Below are 7,240 nucleotides of genomic sequence, written 5' to 3'. Positions count from 1 at the left end.
CTAAGCCCAAGGGAAGTCGTTCGGGGAGGCCCTCCCTAATTCCACAAGGGTGAGAAGAAACACACACGATAACGAAACGTTGAATCATGTAGAACTCGTAGGGTAAATGCAAAGCAAATTAGGAAGAATATGCAGTAAGCTAAGCGAAGAGGTAAGCAAGAGACATGTTAAGACTATACTACAACTACTAAACGTGTTAGAAGTACTACTACTACTACACTACTACAACATACAAAAAAAATAATAAAAACATCTACAATCGACAATCACTTCAAAAAAAATGAACAAAAATCAGCATGCAAAATAAAAACTAATTCAAATAAAATAAACTACGAAAAAAAACATGCAAAATAAAAACTAATTTGAGTAAAATGAACTTGATGGATTCTACTATATAGAGCATGCAAGATAGATAACTATTTTAACTACGGGATCATCTTTGTCTTCTCCAACGTCGACCTGAAACAGATACGGTGGTAACAGATTAATAAGGAGCAATTAAAATTAATTATATCAGGTATTCTCACCTTAATTAACTGTAGACCGTAATGTTCCAAAGTTTACAGGTGTGAAAAGCAAACCAAATCCAAGAGGAATACCAATGCACAAAATTGGTTATTTCAGTGGAATTCGCATGTTGCTTTCACTTCTACTTGAAAATTAACTGCATAATGTTGCAAGGTGAAGACGAAAACAGCAAATCAAGATTGTAGTTCATCAAAAGCAGCACCGTTGTAGATATTGTTTCAGTATCATGAACTTGAACATTAATTCTCTCCCATTTGTCAGACGATCTGTAGAGATGGACAAAAAAGTATTAGTTATACTATCAACTAAAGAAGGGATGTTTAAATTAAGTAAAATATGTAATATAATTAAAAACATGTACAAAAACTAAAGCAAAACAGCTTATTATAAAATTATATACGGTACTTAAGATTTATTCCACACATCCCATTGCAATCGTATATGCATCAGCGTAAATCAGACTGCACATATTTTGTAAAAATCGCACTTTTCACAGCCAAAGGGAGGGAACATTAAAGGGGCTCCAATTCTACAGGTTTTGAATCCTTTCTATTTTTTGTCTCCTTCTTCATTTAATATGTTTAAATGGCATCCTGTTGAAATAATTTAATGTGAGCTTCATTTTAAATATCATGTTTTAAAATATTAAAAACCAACACTAACACTAATCAAATAATAGACTATTAAAATCAACACATAACTATTGCAANATAAATCAGTGATATTTTAATGTAGAGATGTGGTGTTAAAGTTAGAAGCTAACTTTTGCACTGATGGAAAGGCCAGTTCCACATCTTGCTTCTGCCACGTTTAAAACGTTAAAAAGTTGTCTGATGAAAGTAAGTTACAAATGCCTAAGAAATTGAAGTTTCTGGGACCTGGATTAATATTTTTAATTGATATAGTTTATTTACCAGTTCATACATCATAAATCCTTCCTTCATCAATGCTACAATGTATCCGTTCTCAATGAAAAAAAGGCACTTTTGTGCTTCTTTTTAGGATAGCTACTTTCTGAATCGAATGAACACTGACACAACCAAGCCACTGTAAAGTAATGCCGTCCAAGGTTTTTTTAATGTTCCTGTGAAATGAGATCTTATAAGTATTCAGATAAAATCAATTAGCCTCCTGGTAAATAACGTGCATGACACAATACGAAAGTAAATATCAAACAAAAATACTAATTATGGCATGTATGCTCACCGTAATTAATTAGAAGACCCTCCAAAATGAAACGAAACCATGGCAGGCAACTTGCTTTTTTTTCAGTTGCATCAAAATGAACACTTTTCCATTCTTATTTATCATCAATCTGCAAAAATTGAGAAGAAAAACGAATAAACTACATTATTAAGCAATTAAAACACGAAATACAATGAAAGTACGCACCGAAAAGCAAATAAAATTTCAAAATTTTAGAAATGGCGACGTAACGTCGTTTTTAATAAAAGATGGCAAGAAGATAGACAACATAGATAAATAGACAAGATCGTGTAACGGTGTAACACAGCAAGATCTATAAAATCCATAGATCATAAATAATTGTCAATTTATGCTGCGGATACATAGATAACTATGAAGGAAAAACCTATAGAGCCTAGATGAAAAAGCAAATCACCAAATCAACATTAATTATTTTACGTCTATTCTTACTGCAAATATTCTTCCTCACTTCCCTAGAATCTTTAATCGATGTTCTCTTTGAATCTTTGTTCTCATGATGCGAGTCGACAAATGTAGTGGCGCAAATTTGATTTTTTCAGAAAAAATTTAGATAAACTGAAATTTTGTAATACATACAAAGTCGCGAAATTATGATAGCTACTGAATGAAGCACTGATGACGTAGGAAAACGCCAATCAGAAGCCAAGATTACAAAGAATCTTGTGACTATTAATTACCTACTTCATTATATTTCTATCCTGTCATCTTCGTTAATAACGTATTTAAAAACAAACGTCACAACATTCATAAATAAAACCAACAAAGTTTTTTGTCCGCATTCTTATAACTATAAAAACCATTATCAGAGATAGTATAAAAAAATTGTAGTGTACAATACACAACGTAAAAATACTTAGATTAGACAAATATCCAAAACAAAGTAAAAAGCATTCATTTACATAAACAATATAAGAAATTATAATTATTTTCATAGATTGCTTGGGTATGAACCAAAAACATTTAATAGATTATTTTAAAAAATAAAAAGACTTATTGGTTACAAATTTCTACTCCCACTGTAACATTTCTATCTTTGTCAAGCCTACAGCAGCGCCTCGCTTAATTTCGCCTGAAGTAATATAATTTGAATTTAAAATAGTTTTAAATAGTTTAGTATTGGCAACCCGCCTTACTGCAAAGCATTCTCATAGTCAGTGAAGCAGGAGATCTAATTTCTGTATTAAAGACTCGTTTTCAAGAAAAGGCTTTCAAATATTCACATCTATGTATTAGCCACGTAATTTTAGTTTTTATCAACCCGCAATAACTTTATTACATTTTGATACCCTTAGTTCGTTTTCATAAAGGTAAAAAAAACCGATCTTTTTAAATTGGGAATTGAATGTGCACCCACAACTTCCAATTATAAAAATCGTTTTATCTCATACCTCACAAAAACTTCTATATATTTTAAGGGCGAAAATACATTTATTAAAAAAGGGTGAAATGAAATTAAGAGTTAAAAAAGCACCTCGATAATTCCTAACTACAAAATTCTTTTCACTGATCCCCTACAACGACATTAATACTTTCTGGTACGTTAAGTTCGTTTCATTTCTGCATTTTCTCTCGTTTAATAAGGGCAAAATTACTTCATCAAGAAATAAAAAAAAAAACATTTTTAATTAGGGATTGCAAATCTCGTTTCACTGGTGCCTAACAACACCTTTTTACTTTTACATAATTTCAATTCAGAAGAACGAAATTATTTTATGGACAAATAAATAAAAATGTTTTTTANTTTTTGTCCAAGTTTTTCTCGTTTCGTTGGATCACTTCGGCAGTAATATTCCACAGATAATCTTTCACTCTCTTCTGTCTTCATTTCGTCCGTCTCATCTTTCTCACCCTAACCACCACCACCCACCCATTCCCACGATTCCTGAAAGCAGGCTGAAGAGGGCCTTCCGCCCTACCTTCCGGCATAGTCCGGAGGGACTGCCCGCCCACCAGCACTACTGGCTGGTGGGAATGAAACACCCAAAAGTTTTAGTTTTTTTTGTCGTGTTCCTTACAGAGATTAGTTAGATACGATAGTTACACAGTTTAAAACACGATGTAAATAAAATATGACTTAAATTAAAATTTTTGAATGTGTTTAAAACAAAACAATAATCTCTAAATTCTTTTGGCTAGAGTAAAACTACTTATTAGTTATAGAGATGAAATAAATAAAACATCTCACGGGATTTGCATATTAATACAGTGTTAAAAACATAGTTAGTTAATGACGTCAGGATGTCAGGATAAAAAACCTTGTTTAATATAAGTTTAAAACGTATGTATAAAACATGCTTTCCAAATAAACGTAGAAAGATTTTTAAACATAAATATAAATTGGCAATATGAATGCAATGCTTTTTGTAAAAGTAGAAATAAATTCTAGACTTTAGGTGCCTATGAAAGATAAAACTGTTAATCGTTGTTTTAACTATTAACAGTTTTCTTTATAAGAAATCATATAAAAATTGTAAAGTACACGACATAAAATGAAAATGCCCATATTAGAGAAATATACAAAACAAGGTGAAAAGCATTTATTTACATTTATAGCAACAGTGTATTATCCACCAAATAAGTTTAGAATATTTTATTAAAATAGAAAAATTTAGTTTCCTACAAATTTCGACTCAAAGTGTAACATTTCTATCTTTAAATAGACTACAGCGCAGCTATTTAATTTCGCTGGAAGGTTTCATGGTAACATAAATTTAGTGTTTTTATTAAACAGTGCTGGTGATTGATAGTCTTTCGTGTATGCAACCCGCTGTACTGCAAAGTATTCTCATCACCAGCCAACAGTAGCAATTATAATTCTTTTGCGACTGTTTGAGTGAAGAGGGTTTAAAATATTAACCAGTACGTTTTAGCCACATAATTTTATGTTCACACACAACTACTTTATTAAATTTTGGTATTTTCAACTGGTTTAATAAGTAAGAAATTAATTAATCAAAAAATAAAAACGTTTTCAAAATGGGGGCCAAAAGTGCATCCTTTAATTTAAGACCACAAAATACAACATAAGGGAGAAATGAACTTTTCAAGAAAAAGAAACGACGTTCACAAAATGGGTATTGAAAGTGTTCTGGTAATGTCCAACTACAAATTTCTTTACACTGATGCCTTCTAGCAACTTTAATACATTTTAGTAGTTTTATTTCCTTTAATAAATAAAGAAATTAATTTATCAAGAAACGACGTTTTTAAATTGATTGAATGTGCACCTCCATAATTCCTAACTATAGACTTAATTCCAGATACTGCGCAGAAATTTTTATACAATTGCAGAACTAAAGTAAACTATTCACTGGTGCCTCACAATAACCTTAACATATTTTGCAAGCTCATTTAGTAAGGAAAACATTAATTAACTACAGAATAAAATATTTCTAAATGATGAACTGAAAGTGTACATTGATAATTTCCAATTATAAAATTCTTCCTCAGTTTGAAACATTTTGGTACTTTCAGTTTTATTAAATGTTGCTACTTACCAATTGATTGTAGAATCATTCCTTTTACTTGTATGTTTCCTTCAGGTACCACACATCCTTGAGTAAAAAAGCCAGCAAATCCAGCAAGAATAATACCAGAGTATACTATCGACCAGACACAGGTCACAAATAGGAGAAATTATAATAGCATCAGTTTCCTTTTGGGGTCAACTTGCTGAAAAGAAAAAGAAATATATATCTGAGAACATTCACTTTGTTGGTGTATTTTCTTGCCATAATGTTGTGATTTTAAGCAGTCAAATAAATGAAATATTAGGTTAGATTAGGTTACAGTAGAAAAAAACAATATGAAGAAAGTCAAATAATAACTGCGAAATAACATATTTTTTAATTACTGTTGTTACTTACTATCAGACACGTTTAGGAAGCAAGCTTCAGTCACCATTGTTGCATCCAATATCATTAGAACGGAATGCTTTGACCGGCAAGGCATTTCCTAGCTGGTTAGTGCAGGGAGCCGAGTCCATGGTATAGATAATGAAAAGCTGCCCGCAATAACCTTAATTTATAAATTTTCACGTGCAAGGAGATAAACTCACTTTTTCATCACTGATAATCATAGGTAATAGCCATAGATAATAGATCTACAAAGGGTAAGATTATGTCACGATCTTCTTATTCTTCCTGGCTATAGAGCATAGATAATAGATCTACAAAGGCTATAGAGTAATAGCTGATGACAGAATGCAATTGCAATAGATACATGATAGATATATAGAATAACATAGAAGCACCCATAGATAAGAGATATACCCTAGATAAGAGATATATTGCGGGTTGGAGTCATCATAGAATAGCATAAAAATAGAGAATGGATTGAGCAATACCTTTATGATTATTGACCACTCTCTAAAAAGAGAGAAAACGAGCGTGAGACCAAATCATTCATCCATTCCTGTATTCTACGTAGACTAATCAAAATTCTGGAAAAATATACCTATTGACCCAAATTCACTTTGTTTCTCTCAGACATTTCTGCCTGTATTTACTTTGACAAGATAAAGAAAAAGGCAGTCGATTGTCTATGTCTATGTAGAATAGATAGTAAACCATAGATAGGACATACCAGAGATAACAACTGACTAACACTTTCTTAAAGAAAAAAAGATGGGAGTGTCTCCTCTGTGGCTATACCATGATTTTAAATTAAAAAAAAAAAATGGTCCGACAGCGTTTATTATTCTTAAATTTACACGGAAGTTAAAAAAGAAGATAGTGTCTAGAAGGAGACACGTGAACACGAAAACATTTAGTTCTAGAAAAGACAACCAATACAAACGACAAACTTAAATTTTTAGATTATTTTAAATAAATATTTGATTATAATTTGTTGCGTTTACAAACTTGGAATTCGCATGTATTTTACATACCTGTAAACTCCTCCTGGGGTTATCTGTTATTTGTTGATTTTTTCTACAATATGAAATGAAGATGAACAAAACAAGCTGTTTTATATATATTACTGTAATTAGCAGCTAATTATTAGCTGTATTGCCGTTTATACGATCTTTACTTGACGAAATTGTAAATACCTAAAGAAATATGGAAGTTTAAAAACACTACAAAATGTATGATCTTTTTTTATATTTTAATTATCTATTAGTTTCCTTGTAGATATTTGCCATATATTGTTATTAAGACAATTGTGGGATTAAATTTAAACAAATTTTGATGTATTATTAAATATTCTTATTGTTAGTCAATTACAAAATTTTGTAATTTTATTAAGTGATTTTTCTAAGCTTGCCTATAAGTGATTCTAATCACACTTCCTTCACATTTTCACTATTAATTCACAGGTGGCGCATGTAGTACTTTAACAAAGAATTATTTTAACTATCCATCCACAAAGGTTACGATAGAGCTGACATATATGTATAATAGAATTAGATATTAGAAGGCGGGAGAGACAGTTTTTTATTACTTTTATAAATAAAAAAAAATTTTCGAATGAGAATTTTTCAAAA

The 7,240-nt window shown here is 30.8% G+C and overlaps 2 long non-coding RNA genes across 4 annotated transcripts; both read right to left on the bottom strand.

Moving 5' to 3' along the window:
• Positions 1–1,259: 1,259 nt before the first annotated feature.
• LOC108734585 lies at positions 1,260–2,526 on the bottom strand. Of its 3 annotated transcripts, none has more exons than XR_003231658.1 (3): positions 2,437–2,526; positions 1,735–1,843; positions 1,260–1,612 (listed from the first exon to the last, which is right to left on the bottom strand). It is a non-coding gene; the product is annotated as an uncharacterized LOC108734585 (long non-coding RNA). The 3 variants fall into 3 exon arrangements; XR_003231657.1 differs by lacking the exon at positions 2,437–2,526 and adding an exon at positions 2,185–2,385; XR_001937403.2 differs by lacking the exon at positions 2,437–2,526 and adding an exon at positions 1,921–2,081.
• A 1,406-nt stretch (positions 2,527–3,932) lies between these two features.
• On the bottom strand, positions 3,933–5,856 carry LOC108734583. The gene is made up of 2 exons (XR_001937402.1): positions 5,622–5,856; positions 3,933–5,427 (listed from the first exon to the last, which is right to left on the bottom strand). It is a non-coding gene; the product is annotated as an uncharacterized LOC108734583 (long non-coding RNA).
• Between the last annotated feature and the right edge of the window lie 1,384 nt (positions 5,857–7,240).

This window comes from Agrilus planipennis, unplaced genomic scaffold, assembly GCF_000699045.2.
Source record: "Agrilus planipennis isolate EAB-ADULT unplaced genomic scaffold, Apla_2.0 scaffold89, whole genome shotgun sequence".
In the NCBI taxonomy this organism is placed as follows: Eukaryota; Metazoa; Arthropoda; class Insecta; order Coleoptera; family Buprestidae; genus Agrilus; species Agrilus planipennis.
The sequence above is the reverse complement of the archived record's forward strand: the minus strand, read 5'-3'. Positions and strand labels throughout refer to the sequence as shown.